This window comes from Pongo pygmaeus, chromosome 11, assembly GCF_028885625.2.
Source record: "Pongo pygmaeus isolate AG05252 chromosome 11, NHGRI_mPonPyg2-v2.0_pri, whole genome shotgun sequence".
In the NCBI taxonomy this organism is placed as follows: domain Eukaryota; kingdom Metazoa; phylum Chordata; class Mammalia; order Primates; family Hominidae; genus Pongo; species Pongo pygmaeus.
Window position 1 is genome coordinate 87,343,567 of NC_072384.2, and position 18,051 is coordinate 87,361,617.

Below are 18,051 nucleotides of genomic sequence, written 5' to 3' on the forward strand. Positions count from 1 at the left end.
AGATATGGAGTCAATCTAAGTGTCCATCAGCAGATGAATGGATAAAGAAAATATGGTATAGACACAAAACAGAATACTATTCAGCCATAAAAAAGAATGAAATCTTGTGGTATCATGGATGAGCTGGAAGGACATTATGTTATGTGAAATAAGCCCAGAAAAGAAAGATGAATACTGTATGTTCTCACTCATATGCAGAAGCTAAAAAGTTGATCTCATAGAAGTAGAGTAGAATGGTAATTACGGGAGTCTGGGGTGGGTGGCAGGGAGAGAGTGATATGGAGAGAATGGTAAAAGAATACAAAATTACAGCTAAATAGGAGGAATAAGTTCTGGTGTTCTATAGACTGTGGAGTAAATACAGTTAAAAATAATTTATATTTTCAAATAGCTAGAAGAGAAGATTTTGAATGCTTTGAACACTAAGAAACAATATAAGTTTGAGGTAATTGATATGCTAGTTAGTCTAACTTGATCACTACACATTGTATGTATTGAAATATCACCCCACAAATAGGTACAATTATTATGTGTCAATTTTTTTTTAAAAATTGATGGGCAAAGGATCTAACAAATACTCAATAAGCTCATGAAAAAGATGTTCAATATTTTTAGTCATTAGGAAAATGCAATTCTAACCCATAATAAAATACCACTTCATACCCACTAGGATAGATATAATAAAAAAGAGAGACAATAACAAGTGTAAGAAAGAATATGGGAAATTATAACCATCATATATTGCTTATAGGAATGTAAAATAGTGTAACCATTGATAAATGCCTTAGTTGTTTTTCTAAATGTTAAACATAGAGTTACTATATGACCCAGCAATTCCACTTTTAGGTATAAACTCAAGAGAAATAAAGACAGATATCCAAACAAACGCTTACACATGAATATTCTTAGCATCATTTATAATAATTAAAAAGTGGAAACAGCTCAAATATTCATCAATTTGTGAATGGACAAACAAAATATGATATATTCCCTACAATGAAATATCATCTGGCAATAAAGAGGAAGTAGTACTTAATGCATGTTACCTACAGCATGAATAAACCTTGTAAACATTATGCAAAGTGAAAAAAGACAGTAAAAAAAAGAAACATATTATATGATTCCCATTTATATGAAATATCCAAAATAGGCAAATCTATAAAGATGGAGGAGCTATTAGGGGTTACCTAGGACTCAGGGAGTGTGGCAATGGAGAGTGATTGCTAATGGGTACAGGGATTTTATTCAGAGTAATGAATGTGTTCTAAAATGATAGTTGTACTATCTTGAGAATATATACAAACCATTGAATTGTATTCTTTTTTCCTTTATATTTTAGGCTCAGAGGGTATATGTGCAGGCCTGTTACATGGGTGTATTGTGCAATGCTGAGGACTGGGCTTCTAATGATTCTATTGCCCAAGTAGGGAACATATTGAATTGTACACTTTAAGTGAGTGTACTCATGAAGTGTATGGGTATATGATTTATAGCTTAGTAGAGCTGTTTTTAAAAAAGTAAATGCCAAAAGGCCATGTGTATCTAAGGAGAGACTTAATGCTGATCATTTAGTCTTCTCTCTCACCTCTCCTGCCTTCTTTAGTTAAGGGACAGATGATATTCACATTGTAAAACAAAACATATCGACCAAAGAACCTGCCTAGCTAACACAGCATATCATGCATGTAAACTCTGAATTGCTCCTTCAGTTGGATACATTATTTCATGTTCAACAACAAATTAATTCTATTTTATATATACAGAACTGTTTTTATTTGAAAAACATACATTTTTCTTGAAATTTATTTTCAACAACTAATTTTTAATTTATGCACAAAATATTGTCTTTCCTTTGATAAATAAATTTAAGTTTATAAAAATAACCATCATACATAGTTAGATCTATATACATACTTAGAAAATTTCTATATACATACTTAGGGAAAAGATCTATATACATACTTAGAAAATTTCCCTTAATTTTAGATAGGATCTATGATTGTTTATCTTTTTCTCCTGTCAGTGATTTCACTTTACAGATTTTAATTTCTTATAGGAGTGGAGCACTGACAATTTACATACAAAAATGTAGATATTTTATTATATTTGTGATTTCTGATATTTTAATTGTGTTATTACAAATAGAAACATCAAAAATACAAGAGAAATATTAGCAAGAAAAAATGTTGAACTTTGGTTTATTCTTGGAACTTGACCTAGGTTAGAAATTTTGCATCCGAACTATACTCCTTCTATGGAGCTATTACATGGTGAAAGAAAACTAAAGATGGAAAAAAGAAATCAAGGAAAGAAGGAAGGAAGAAAGGAAGAAGGGAAGGAAGGAAGAAAGGAAGAAGGGAAAGAAGGAAGAAGGGAAGGAAGGAAGGAAGGCAGGAAGGAAGGAGAAAAATCAATATGTGTGTCTCAGGTAAATGCACACTTTAAAAAATTGTTATTTTTATTAAAAGCAAATAAAATGTTGATATACTAAAATTTGTTTCTCTGGTGTGTCTCAATTTCTTACAAATACTAGATATAACTCCGTCTTAGTACCTTTTACTATATTAATATATTCATTCATTCAAACATTTATTTAAAACCTCATATGTTCCAAAAGTTATATTAAGTTCTAGGGATCCAGAAATGCTAAAATTTCTGTTTTCAGAGATACTTAAAACTTTGTAGGAGTAGAATGATATGTAAAAATATGAGTAATAAAGTATTATAGGTACTCAATTAAATTTTATGTGTCTAATTGATCAGCTGGAATGATGCATTTTACATGGAGGAAGTATGTTTGTGAGTGTGTGTGTGTGTGTGTGTGTGTATGTGTGAGAGAGAGAGAGAGAGAGAGAAAGAGAGAGAGACATCTATGTAGAGAATATGATACTTTTGTGGAGTGTGGACATACCAGGTGCTTGAGAGATGCAGGATACATGAGATGAGAGATGAGGCTTTCCAGTAAGACAGAAAAGAAAATTAATGGTACTTTCTGCTGTATTGAGGAGTTTTGATTTAATGCTCTAGGATAGATATTTTCATTTTGAATATCTACTCTGATTTACTGGTAGTGGCAGCCAGAACTGCTACACTGAGCAATGTTAAAGTTAATCTAGTCCAGTGAATCAGAAAGAGTCTCCTGATTCATTAACGATGTCTGCCATGGCAGTATCCTGAAAAGGAATGGCATGTATTCCATGTATTTGCTAATGCTGTTGCATAAAATGAATAATAATTGTAGGAAAATTATGCAGTAGAGCCATATGACAAGATTTTCATTTTAGAAATATGAAATATGATGGTATTTGGAGCTGGGGCTTTTGGGAGATAACTGGGTTTAGACGAAGTGATGGGATTAACATCCTTATGAAAAGAGAAAGAAAGAGATAGGCAATCTCTCTCTGCATGCATGCACCAAGGAGAGACCATATGAAGTTACAACCTTGAACAGGGTCCTCACCAAGAATCCAACCATGCTGGCACCCTAATTTCAGACTTCCATGCTCCAGAAATGTAAGAAATAAATGTTTGTTGTTTTACCCACCAAGTCTATGGCAATTTGTTACAGAAGCCTTAAACTGGTGTGATGCAGAAAAATATTTAAAAGTCAGAGTTATTTTAAAAGGTTTCATGTATAAGGATGTGAGAGCTTGGCAAGTGCAAGTAAAAAGTAAATGGATTCCTGAAATTCAATCGTGGGTATCTGAGTGGGTTCCAATCACTACTATAGAGAATACCATAGAATAAAATGGGTGGTGGGGAAATACCTGAGTGCAGTTCTCACATCTCGAAGAAAAAATTGTCCAGGAGGATTTTTCTGCACAGTTCTGTAGATCAGCAAAGGAGGGCCTTGAAATAGAAGTTTCACACCCATCCTCATAGGACACATTTGCAGTTAAAGAAAGGTGACATTTTGTTTGGAACGGCAGTGTATGCTAAAACATGTATTGGAATTGAATTATAACATATTTCAAAACATTCGTGTTTAAGGAATTCTAAGTTAGTAACAAGGTGAACTGGATAAAGGGTAGAGTTTGCTGGGTACAAGGAACTAAAAGTACAAAGGCATGGGTACAGAAGTGAGCACAGCTGTGTAACTAGAGGTAAAAGGACAGGCCTGTGAGAAACTTGAGGTCTTTGGGGAAATTAATGAGTGGAAACCTGGAAATGTGACTTCAGACATTTGCTAGACAAAGTACCATGAAGCACTCTATGAACTGCTGTAATTTTACACATACCAAACACAGCTTATTTTTAATCATTTACTACTGTGACTAAGTCTGGGTTATAATGTAAAAATAGATCTTCCAGTGCAAAAGAAGTTGCACAGGAAGGAGCTCCTTGCTGAATTAAGCTGTGCTTAAGTGAGAACTGCCGCTTAAGAACAACACGTTCCCTGTGAAAAAAGATGGCAAATCCATTTCAGTGAGCCTAACCTTTACCAAGTGCTATTATCAACGCAATTGTATGTTTTTTCCTGTTTCACAAACATGTTCCCAAAAGACTTTTAAAATAGCTTTCTTTCCTGCTAAATTGTTGTGCCAAGCACTTTTTCTGATTTGCAGCCTTAACTGGACCAGGATGTGTTAAAAAAAAAATGCCCTGTCACGCTTGGCAGAGTTTAATAGACCTTAACAACAACAGTGGAACATTTTCCTAATGTGACTGTCCCTCCCTCAACGAATCTTAAGACAGTGCATTTTTATCAAAATATAAAATACCCTGAAGAAACTAAAGAAGCAGTAGTGTCTTAAAAAGTTACTCTATTAAATCAAAACATCTAGTGAAAAATCTGTCCACCAAAGTAAGATTTTGTTTTCCTAACAATGAGAAAAATGTCACTACAGAAAATAAAGTTTTTCATAAAAGTTAAAATCATCTAAAAAATTAATGATATGAAATGGTTCCCTAGGTATCTTATAAACACTTTTTTTTTTTTTTTTGTAGAAAACACAACCATAACATCCTGAGGTCTATCTTGGTCATTTCAAAATGAATCCCATGCATTGCTGGATTATTTTTCTCAAACTGCAACTTGGCTCATAGTTTACCGTGTGTGTCTGTATTTCCAGTGAGGAGTTTCCTCACTAAATTCTTTCTGAGCTGCAATAACGATGGCAATCTCAAAAGAAAAAAAAAGACGACGAAAGTAAGTAAAAAAGAAACACCATCTGATGGACACTGGTGGAGGCTATGGCTAGAAAACTCACATGAATGAGGCTTTCTGGAGCAGGAGTCAGTATGGGTATGTGAATAGTATGCTGCTTTAGACAGCAGATAACAACAATGAAAAGTAATAGCAGTAGGGACTTGTACCAGAGGAAAAAAAAGATAGAGCAGTAGAAAGCGAGACACAGGGCAGAGAGCACAGGTTTCACACGGAACAGCTCTGGGTTTGGATACTAGGGTTTGGATACCAGCTGTGGAACTGCTGTATTTCCTAACTGGAATGTAGGCAGAAACCTAACCTGTAAGCTTTACCTTCTGTAGCTCTAAGATGGGGAAATACATGTCTCATAAGTATATTGTGGGGGTTAAATGTAATAACCCACACAATTCCATATCACAAGGACTAGGAAGTGATAACTGCTAAGTAAGTAGTGGTCTCTCCCCTGCAGCAGAAATGGAATGTCTTGGTTTGCTTTAATTGGCCTCAGTTAGAAGACTTATAATTTTGAGTAAAATTATATGTGAACATTTAACAATGCCAACTTTCCCAGCTTTCTGTAAAGGAGGCTTTGTGAGCTCATGAACACATGGTAGGATTTTAACATATTTTAGCGTGAATAAGGATGGGCACTGTCTCCAAAATCACTTGTTTTCTCACCAATGCTAATTGTCTCTGTATGCATAACACTCTGCTTTGTTACGGAGTACCTTTTAAATATATATTAACCCTCCCTTCTAAGAGTGGTAATAAACACCAGTGTTAAAGTCTGTCATCTTTTCTCATCATCCCGAGGACAGTATTGTTAAGGAGGTGAAGACATTTATGTCTTGTCACAAACACAGACTCTAAAATGACTTGCGTATTTGCATTATTACTCTTGATTTTTATTTGTTTAATCAATTCCTAGAGGAAGAGGAAAACCAGTGAAACTGAAGGTGTGGGATTCATTACCTGGAATTAGCAGTAGGTTATTAGTTCGAGATAAATTTGTGCAAGGAGATAAAATGCAAATGGCTGAAACAGAAAGAAAGAAAAGCTTGCAGCCATAAATTAAGCTTAGCAGGAGGTTTGTTAGTTTGGAGGAATGGCTGCTGTGTTCCTGAGATACTTAGCATGCAATAACTAGGGAAATCACTTAAGAAGTTTTGTCCTTATGAAGTACTTCCATTGGACTATTTAAGTCCTTTATGTGTATACCTGTGTTGTCTGTCTGTAGGGGTGTGTGTGTGTGTGTGTGTGTGTGTGCATTTACATGTGTGTATGTTTTAACCATTTGGGACAAGCCAATGTTGTGTCTGTTAATATAAAATAGTACCAATGTGGGGCTCTGAAGCAGTTGGGCTTTATCACCTCACTCAGAATGACTTGTCAAAACTTGACACCAGACCACCAAACCACCATTCCCAACAAACACAAAACAAAACAAAACAAGACAAAACAACTAAACAAAAACACAAACCTGATATGTTGTATGTGAAAAACATCAGTTCATCATCTAAAGTTATTGTTTAAGCTCAAGAGCAACTCAAATAATTTCTTGGCCTGTAATATTGCATATAATTTGTTTTAACTCTATTTTATAAAAATTATTTGTAAGCAAACATGTTCCTTGAAAAAAATGGAAGTAAATGTACTAGTGTAAATGTACAGAATATTTAATACACATTTCAAATTTAAATTTCTACTAAATATCGTCATCATAAAACATATCTTAGGTGAATTCTATCTCTGCAAATGTAGAACACCAGTTGGTGAGAAAAACGGAAAGGCAAGTAAATAAAGAAAATAAAAGAAAAGGAAGCATTGAGAAATCTAACTGTATATTTATTTATTTTTATCTATGGTCTTTGTAACTAACTATTGCTGGTAATGCTGTGGTTGGTACTCAAAATAAAGATCCAATGATTGTTAGAGAAAAGATGTGGTTTGGTCACTTTTTGCTGTGTACATATGAGAAAGAGAAAAAGACACACAGAAAGAAAAAGAAGGCAGACAGTCTTACTTGGTTTATTTCCTACTAGAATAGGAGTGATGGAATCAACATTATTAAATACACACAAATTAAAAACTGAAAAATCTTTTAGATATATGAAGAACAGAATTTTGGAAAAAATAGAACTATTTTGTACAATAATGCCAGTAGTGTTTGTGAAGTCTACCATCTATCTTTTTAGGACTTAACTATCATTCCCAAGAAACCTTGTTTGAACTCATAACTTCTTCAGTTTCGCTCCACCTTATGCCTACAGCACAAATAGGCTGAATGTGCCTTTTGTACGTGCCTTCTAACAGCACACTATCACACTAGATAAAGTTAGGTCTGTTTTTGTTTTGTTTTCTTTTTTATCTTCCCCACTAAAGGTAAAAGCTATTTGAGGGCATTGCCTTTTTAATCATTGGGATTCCCCAAGGTATTGTCGGGTATTCATTAATCTTCATTAAGTTTTTTAATGAATAAATAAATGAAATAATTATCCATTACAAATATGCATCCATAGTGATGATAATTAACATTGTTTTAATACTTTATGAAGTCTGATCACAGTAATTATTTAGGGAGAATAAAGACTGGTTAAGATAATTTGTTTTGTCCATTTGCAAATTAAATAAGGAAAAGCACTTGAACTACTCAAAGGAAGTGTTTTCTCGCACTTTTGAAGAAAACAAGCAAAAAAAATAGTAGGCGATAATAATATTGTGGCAGTTAAAATGGGAACATTGTAAACAATTTCGAATGAATTATTTCTTTTAATTCAGAAATTATGCATATTCAGAATTTTAGTAGTGCATTTTTGCCTATTAATCTTAGAAATTTGTGCTGACATTGACTTTTATATTATGAGAGAAAAACTTCAATTTTAAAAATAAAAGAATGAAGTCTTTGGGCATAAAGTAAGGACTGCTGTGCAGTGAAAGATAAATATACAAAGCACTGACACTAAATCTTTCTTTAGCAACAAGTACATATTTAGGTAACATATTGCATTTAAAAAATTCAAATAGCACTACATTGAATATGAATAAATCCAGGTTCTAATTTTAACTAAACCTGGGGATTACAGAGGAGACTGAATTGAGGCTGGTTCCAGCAGCAACAGGTGTGATTCTAAGACTTCTTTTACATGGTGCATTAAGCTTTGCTAATGTTCCCACCTCTATATGCTAAGTTTGTTTCTGTTACTAAGCAAACTCTACATAGTTTGAGCAAAATCACACCATTTATCTTTTGGTGGCCTCAGATTATTTTTATTTAATTTGTAAAATAAGATACTACACTAGATTCTCAAGGTCCTTTTTGTTCTTTAATTCTATCATTCTGAGGGAAAAAATGTCATTATTATTACATCCAAGACATGTATATTAATGCAAATACATTAAGTATTGAAAGCCAAAGTTAAAAAAATAGAAAACCTTTTCTGGTTAATTTACTTCAGATATACGTGAAACAAAATATTACAGTTTGCAACACAGTGCTATTTTCATGTTTATTTATATATTTATGAAACATTTTTGGATTTTGTTTTCAGCTAGGGTGAGGTTTTTCTTTCTCCTTCCAATCCCTTATTAATAAATGAATAGGGCAACATTCTCAGAAGCATGACAGTATATATTAAAGTTTACTTAAAACATTATTGAGAAATAGAGAATCTAGAAATAAAACCCAATGATGTTTAATATGATGTTCATAAAATTATATTATGTACTACATATCTTTCCTTTAAAACATTATGATGATACAGAAGCCTAAATGCCTATTGCATAAATAAATAAATGTGTTTACTCTAACCTTGTACTAGAGTCCTCTGTTCTGTACAGAAATTAATAGTAAATAATAAAACCCCCTTCTATGGCTGGTTTTGTTTTTGCTCTTGGGATAACTAAGAAAGGATTTTAATTTTATTGTAATTTGTGTACAAATTCTCACATCTCAGAAAAGCTACCAGGAAGATTTTAATGAAATAAATTAAGTAATTTAATAACTGTACACGGGAGATAATTATATTCCAGCCAGAGTTAAAAAATAGCTATACCAAGAAAAATAATATTTATAAATGCAGCTTTTTATCATTTTTATTCCATTCTCCTTTTCTCTGTGCTCTCTGTAGTCACATTGTGCTGCATAATATTTTATAGAAATATAAAACTTGCTTTTTCCTAAAAATAAGTAGCAATTACATTTTAAAGGGAGCATGAATAAGTTAATTCAGAGCACATAAAATGTTCACAACTACTCTTGGTTAGAGGTCTGAAGTCTTTCCTTCTTCCCTTTCTTTCTTCTAACACTGTAACAGTCCTTGTGAGCTTTTTGTAAAGAAATCTTTTACATGTGAATGCAGTTAATTGACTCCCTTTACCAAATAATGATGGATAATAGCCTTGGTCTCCCTGGGAAAGTGTTTACAACATCAAGTCATTTTTTTTCTCCCTCCACTGGGTCAGCCTTTCAAATATATTTGCTTTGATTCAGGGAATAACCTTAGTAGGATGTCAGGATTTCTCTCTAGATCAATAAAGGAAACGTTATTAAGATCTAAACATCTGTCAGAAGACATTTATGAAATATTTATTTTCTGATATTTTCTAAAATATTAGACTCAAATAACTGTAGGCAAAAGAAACTTGGTACAAAATATTTGACTTTATAGAAATATAAGTTTAGTGCCATGACTGAATACACCATTGAAGACAGCAACTGTCCAAAGCATAACCTGCAGTGAAATTATTAAATGTCATGCTGTACCTCAGAAAAGTTTAACTTTATTCACACATTCAACAAATGCTTATTAAGCCACTGGTATGTGCCTAACACTTGGCTGGGTGTTGGGAAAATAATGGTGAATAAAAGATTAGATGCAGGCCCTTGTGAAATTATAATAGGGGAGACAGGTATTAATCAAATATTCATACAAATTTAAAATGACAAGTTAAGATAGTCCTGTGAAGGAAGAAGATGACCTAATCTGGAGCACTTAGGATGGTTCCCCAGAGGAAATGGTATTTTACTCACTTGATATCTGAAATTTGAGTCCTCATCGACTAGGGAAAGACTGGAGGTGGGGCAAAGAGAGTGATTTGGAGGGATGAGAAAAACACAAGCAAATGTCTTCTATGGAAAGGAATGGAAGGCAGAAGTCAAGGGAGAGAGCTGTGTCAGGTGAGGTTGTGGAAGATGCAGGGGCCACACTGAGCAGGGAGTTAGAAGACTTGTTAAAGACTCTGGCCTTTGTCTTATTACACTGGCAAAACTGTGTTTTCAGTAGCTGACCAGAAAATATGTGGTTTAGCACTGAGCAACAAAAATCAGAGGGAAATGGGTTAAGAAGTGAGGGTGAAAACAAGAATAAAGAGTTCCTTTGAGATTTTGGTTTTGTAAAGTCAGAAAATGGGGTACAGTGGTGGATGTGGGAGAATCTGTAGGATAGAAAGAAGAGTTTTGTTTTTGAATGAGAGTGACATGAACATTTTAAAATATTAATGGGGGATCCATTTGAGTGGAAGAGTTTGAATGTATTAAAAGACATCACAGATATTCAATTTTTTACCAAATTGGAAGAAATGAGGTACAAGGCAGCAATGGCAATCTGTTTTACAGAAGAGAAGAGATACTTGCTCTACTTCACAAGTTGAGAAAGAAAAAAAAAAGGACACTGATTCTGATAGGCTTATAGGTGTGGAAATATGCAGGTGAGGGAGCTGTATTCTGTAAACCTCTGTTTTGTTTTGAAGCACTGGCTGTTGAGAGAGAAGGGAAAAATGAAGTGGGTGTTGGGGTTTTGTAGAAAGAACAGAAGGTTTGAAAGCCTGTTTTAGACAGTGGAGGAAAGTATTGACTAAACCAAGTAGGATTTCTTCGCAAGGAATAAACTGGTTTGAGCTAAGTTTAAAGTTTGCTGGTGGGTGGGTGTAACGTCAGTTCCACAGCCCACAGGGGAAGAACGTTAAGGATGAAGAAGAGCTGAAGGTGGGATCAGGGGATCATGAGGTACTATGGCTCGAGACAGAGGCGCATGTGGGCCTTGATAATCTGTGCCTTTGTACTTTGGGATGAGAGCATGGTTGAGGTAGTCTCAAGAGGCTCAAAGTGTGTGTGTGTGTTGATGTCGGGGGGCAGGGGGCGGGGAGAGGTAGATGGGGCCACAGGATTTAATGGGATTTAAATATTTTATCTGGCGCATTATCCTTCCGACTTTTATATAAAAGAGAATAAATAAAAGATTCATTATTTTGTCTGGTGTGTGATAGAAGAAGGAATTGCATGAAAGAAAAATCAACTTCAATTACTCATGAAAGCTTTAATAGTTGGAAACCTTGCTAACCAAATTTTCTCTTTTAAATAGTGCCCTTTTTACTTCTTGAATTCAGATCTCCCTAGAAATACTGAAAGAAACGTACTGAAAGCACATGGAGAAAAAAGACAGTTGAGGTAATCCTAGAAAATTAAGATAAACTCTATCGAAAATGGTACTAACTTAACATTATGTAATATCTCTATATAACTACAAATAAGACACTACTGTAAATACTATTAAATTGATTCTTGTTCATAAGTGTATGTACTAACCATGTTGATAACATTATCTGCTACACCTAAAGAGTTTTTAGGTGAAACAGCCTCACACATTGCTATAGTTGTTTAGTCAAGCAGTTACCTTATCCAACAGCAGCAATATATAAGGTAGTAAATGATCCATGATATGATTTAGTGTTACAAGGATGAATTGAGCCAGTTTAAATCTCTTTCAAAATTTTAACTGAGAAAAAAAATTATTTAGTGATGGATCATGAAATGGGATACCTGGATAAATGCTAAGATGTAGAATTGGTGTCAAAACTTAGGATAAAGGATACAGAATCAGGGCCATTAAATATTATGAGGTATTGTGACAAAGACAGGAGAAGCAGATAGAAGGATAAGTCAGGGAAGTACGGGGTGTAGTAAAAAGAATTACATCCTGCCTGTAATCCCAGCACTTCGGGAGGCTGAGGCGGGCAGATCACGAGGTCAGGAAATAGAGACCAGCCGGCCAATATGGTGAAACCGCGTCTCCACTAAAAATACAAAAAATTAGCCAGGCGTGGTGGCGGGCGCCTGTAGTCACAGCTACTCGGGAGGCTGAGGCAGGAGAATGGCGTGAACCTGGGAGGCGGAACTTGCAGACTGCACTCCAGCCTGGGCGACAGAACAAGACTCGGTCTCAAAAAAAAAAAAAAAAAAAGAAGAATTACATCCTGAGTGGTGCAGAGAAAGAATTAGCACCTTTCTAACGAGAGGCATTGAGGACAGAGATGCAGCGGAGGAACAAGGATCTGGGACAGTAATGGCACAGGTTTAATGAGAGTGAAGTTACTGAGAGAAGGTCTTCCTGCATCCTTCCAGTTTTAGAATTGAGTTTCAGTCTGCATGAGATACTGCTCTAAATCTTTCCTGATTTTCAGAAACATTCTTACATTTCCTATTTCCACTAGTCAGGATAGCTTGAGCGGGTGTCACTTCTTAAAATCCATAGTCTATGTGGAATGTTCATGATTTTTCTCTTGAAGTGGCCCAAAGACAAGAGAAATGATCCACAGGGTAGACTTGGAACCGAGTACTGAAAAGGGGGCTCAAGAGCATGGGCACCAGTCTTACTATAGCATCTGACTTGGGCAACCTTTGCAAATTCACTTATCTCTCTGACTCTTTTCTTTCCTCATCTATGAAATTAAATATTTAAGTGAAATGACTTCTGTCTCCCTCTAATTCTAACTCTTTCTGGTTTCACATGAAAAATCTCATGTTTATTGTATTAAGCAGATCTTCACAAAATATATGCCCGTATCTGGAATTTAAATCATAGACTATTATCTGAATTATTCAAGCTAAGGGCAGCCTCTGCTTGACATACTATTTTAAAACTTTTTTAAAAAATAGCAGGTGGAAGATATAAGTGTGAAGAGTGAGACTTGAATCAAGCCTCAAGGCCCTAAGGCTTAATCTAATACAAAATGGAATATTTAAATATCGTAAATAGCTTTCAGGTTTTAAAGCCTAGGACATCTCAAAATATTTGTCCTTTGGTGACTAATTCCACATATATCAATAACTAATTAGTTTTTATTGATTGTTTTCTCTCAACTGGTCCCATTATAGTTACTATGGATCATAAATATGCTTTGTTGATTGTTTTCACTCAACCAGTACTATTAGAGTTGCTATGGATCATAAATGTGCTTTGTTCTCTGCAAACTTACAATTTGTGAGGAAGACAAAATAAGCATAGTAAGCATTCAGTTTATTGGTATATAAGGATTTATCTCTGTACATTTTCAGGGAAGGAATTATCAAAGAAGGCTGGAATGCTTAGGGTTATGGAAATAGAAGCTCCAGGGAGAGGGGAAATCTAAGCTTGCCCTTAAAGAAAAAGTAGGAGAAAAAGAGACAGAGGGAGAGAAAGAGAATTCTAGATAGAAGAGGTAACATGAGCGAAGACAAAAGACAGAAAAAAAGAGTGAACATGATATGGGCATAGCACTTACATGTGAGGATTTCAACGAGACTGAAACATTCATTGTTTTCTTTGATATCATATATAATTATATGTGATAATTATCAGCTGTTATATTTTAAACCTTGTAAGTGAATCACTATTTTTATCTGACTGTTGCTCTATCTATAACTGTTATATATTTTACCAGTTAATGTAATTATATCTTCCCTCCCATATGAGAAAAGCAAGAGAATGCGATAAGACTATAATATAAGACATTGTAATTTACGTGTCAAAAAGACAAACCTAGGGGAAGACTAAGTTCCCAGCAAACAATAGAAATGATTCATTTGGCAATTCTGATAGAAAAACTCTGCAAAGTAATTGTTAATGGCCTGACCTTGAAATAATCCTCTTTATTTAAACTATAACTTGTAGGTTGACAGCACAAGGGCTGGCACACAAAAAACTGTGATTTATATTTCAGTAGATGTAAAATACCAGAGAGGGAAATCCAGAGTTGCTTTGGTCACATTTACATCTTAAGGGAAGTAAGAGTTACTTGGCATTTGCAAAGACTGGAAATTTGCTTCTAATTATGGAGCTGGACATTGATTCAGGCTGTATTGTGTTAAGCTATGATGTAAACTGAGGCTTTCTCTGTATCTATGTAACTTGGGCAAATTATTTTACTCCTCTAGCCTCAATATCTACATAAATTAAATGTGGATAATAATATTGTATTTCATTTTATATCCTATATGTGACTATTACTTGAAATATTGGAATGAGGAGAACCCAGAACATTTTCTGGCACACAACACTCAATAAATGTTAGGCATTACTATAATGAAAATTTCATATTGGATATCATTACCTGTCATCTAACAGGACGAAAAGAAAGCATCATATCTAAATTGGGACAGCAACATAATAAATATTTTATTTATGTACATATTTTATTTGTAGGCTGGAAGCTTTTGTCTATCATGTTTTATTAGGATGTAAGTATGGGAAAGGCATGTAATTAGAGTTACCTAAGAAAGTTAATTTGCAAATTTTTATCTAAGAAGGTTTCTGAATTTCTCAATAGTAGTCAACCCTACTCCATTCTTAATTATAAAAATAACTTTAAATTTAAAAAGTATAAATGCATGGCCACATTTTAAACCCATCACTCACACGTCTTAATGTAGGCAGCAGCATGTCATACTGAATTTATTTAAAATTCACTTTGCATTAAGAGGAGTTGTAATTATTAGCTGCCAAGCCTGGAATAGATTGAAAACATAATCTTTTTTTTTCATAATATAATAATGCCTAAACTCAAAGTATATATGTGAATCTTGGCTAAAAAATGACATCTGACTGGCATCCTATTCATGATGTGCCATCTTCTATCTTTATGCCAAATATAAAGGGATACACAGAATTTGAAGAAAAACATATGGAAATACTGACATTGAAGACAGATTTTCCTAGGACTGTAGAGGCATTCTTATTAATGTGAAACTAGACTAAGAAACAACCAGTGTCTACCCACCAGACAAACATTGGCACACACATCATCCCAAATGTACTATTTTCTTTGAATCTCAGAGAACTGAGCTGTGCCACCAGAAAATTATTTTTTTAAAAAAAAAGGTAGTCTATTTTTTTTTCAAATGTTTTTCCCCCATCCATCCAGAAAATGAATTTCCCAGAAAACAAGAAATACATTTTGTTTGTTGATTGATTTAGTTGGTTAGGTGTGGTCACTGGTGCTGTCACAATAATCTCTGTGGTTAAATGGTAATCCCACAAGTCAAAGCCAAGTAGGCAAGGAATAAAGTAGCAATATGTTAAGGTTCCTGCAGGAAGAGTTTTCTATGCATCCTACTGGTAAAAGTGTGAGAGCTCCAGATGATAAGATAAAGGGATATAGAATACATGAAAAGTCCACACTAAGTAAATGCTTAGACAAATGCTTCCTAAATGTTAGGACTTTTGCTAAAAGCTGTGCTTATATGCCTGCTTTTGAACTTCTCACATGAAAACAGGTTTTGAAAGAACGTTAGTGAATAGTGAGCATAGCCAAGGCAATTCACAAAATGTGCCTGTGGGCAAGCAGGTTTGTCTTCAGGCCATGATTAGCAAACAAAATAAAACAAACATTTAAAAGGTGGCATGCTTGAAAAATATCAAGACACAAAGGAATCAGAGGAAAAATATACATCTGAAGTGTACTTAATAATATTGAAATGTTATATAAACTTTTGTGGTATCTAACAATGTTTGGGACAGGAAACTGCCAATGTGTCAGTGGTGGACCTGACCTGCCGTCTGGAAAAACCTGCCAATTATGATGACATCAAGAAGGTGGTGAACCAGGCATCGGAGGGCCCCCTCAAGGACATTCTGGGCTACACTGAGCACCAGGTTGTCTCCTCCGACTTCAACAGCGACACCCACTCTTCCACCTTCAATGTGGGGGCTGGCATTGCTCTCAACGACCACTTTGTCAAGCTCATTTCCTGGTATGACAATGAATTTGGCTACACCAATAGGGTGGTGGATCATGGTCCACATGGCCTCCAGAAAGTAAGAACCCTGGACCACCAGCCCCAGCAAGAGCACGAGAGGAAGAGGGAGGCCCTCATTGCTGGGAAGTCCCTGCCACACTCAGTCCCCCACCACACTAAGGCTCTCCCCTCTTCACAGTTTCCATGCAGACCCCCTGAAGAAGGAGGGGCCTAGGGAGCCTGACCTCATCATGTACCATCAACAAAGTCCCTTGTGCTCAGCCAATAATAATAATACAGGTATAAAGTATTATTGAAAAATGCTAAGAGAGGGGATGTTGTTTGTAGCACAAAATGCATCTCTACTAGGTAATGCATATATTAATTGGATAGACTTAGTAATTTCACAATCTATAGATACATCAAAACCTTATGTTGTACATGATAAATGTGTATAATTTTATCTGTCAATTAAAAAATCATAAACAAATTTACTAATGGTAATCTAATAAAGTAATGTTTAAGCAGGACATTCAGCACTTATAATTTCTGTGTGTAAATATCTAAAATTTTTCATCTTGAATGATACAGAGTTACCACGTCATACTGAATGACACAGAATATCTTCTGTACTCCTAATTTCCCTGTTCTTAGTAATAGATCCAAATAGGTACAAGAGTGGCCCTGTTTCTTACACCTAAATAAAACTTATTAAACACAGATAATATTACATACATGAAAAAGGAGAAAAAATACAAATATTGGGAAATGTAAAGAAGAGCTAGAAATAAGACATTAAAAGGCCTTGTATTTTATTAAAAACTCTTGTGAATGAGGGACAGTCTAAAATTTTGAGTCTGATCCTTCTAGTAGATCAAGTTACCAAGTGTATGGTCTGTGGTATGAAATTAATCAATTTCTAGGAAGAAATGCTATTATACTCTGAACTAACTGCAAACAGAATATGTAGGATTCTCTCAAAGAGAACATTCTGTAATTCAATGTATATGTTTCTCACGTGAATTTCAATAATAGAAAATGTGGCAAGTTGCAAAGGGCTGTGTCAGGCCTCTGAGCCCAAGCCAAGCCATCGCATCCCCTGTGACTTGCACATATACGCCCAGATGGCCTGAAGTAACTGAAGAATCACAAAAGAAGTAAAAAGGCCCTGCCCCGCCTTAACTGATGACATTCCACCATTGTGATTTGTTCCTGCCCCATCTTAACTGAGTGATTAACCCTGTGAATTTCCTTCTCCTGGCTCAGAAGCTCCCCCACTGAGCACCTTGTGACCCCCCGCCCCTGCCCACCAGAGAACAACCCCCTTTGACTGTAATTTTCCATTACCTTCCCAAATCCTATAAAATGGCCCCACCCCATCTCCCTTGGCTGACTCTCTTTTCAGACTCAGCCCACCTGCACCCAGGTGAAATAAACAGCCATGTTGCTCACACAAAGCCTGTTTGGTGGTCTCTTCACACGGATGCGCATGAAATTTGGTGCCGTGACTCGGATCAGGGGACCTCCCTTGGGAGATCAATCCCCCGTCCTCCTGCTCTTTGCTCCATGAAAAAGATCCACCTACGACCTCAGGTTCTCAGACCTACCAGCCCAAGAAACATCTCACCACTTTCAAATCCGGTAAGCGGCCTCTTTTTACTCTCCTCTCCAACCTCCCTCACTATCCCTCAACCTCTTTCTCCTTTCAATCTTGGCGCCACACTTCAATCTCTCCCTTCTCTTAATTTCAATTCCTTTCATTTTCTGGTAGAGACAAAGGAGACAAGTTTTATCCGTGGACCCAAAACTCCGGCGCCGGTCACGGACTGGGAAGGCAGCCTTCCCTTGGTGTTTAATCATTGCAGGGACGCCTCTCTGATTATTCACCCACATTTCAAAGGTGTCAGACCAC

General features: G+C 35.4%; 1 protein-coding gene and 1 long non-coding RNA gene across 4 annotated transcripts in view; one reads left to right on the forward strand and one right to left on the reverse strand.

Annotated features, from left to right (window-relative positions):
* CALCRL (calcitonin receptor like receptor) overlaps positions 1-18,051 on the reverse strand; it is a 112,214-nt gene that overhangs the window by 56,872 nt on the left and 37,291 nt on the right. The window lies entirely within an intron of this gene.
* Positions 10,265-16,665, forward strand: LOC134737701 (uncharacterized). The gene is made up of 3 exons (XR_010122860.1): positions 10,265-10,325; positions 11,509-11,594; positions 15,922-16,665. It is a non-coding gene; the product is annotated as an uncharacterized LOC134737701 (long non-coding RNA).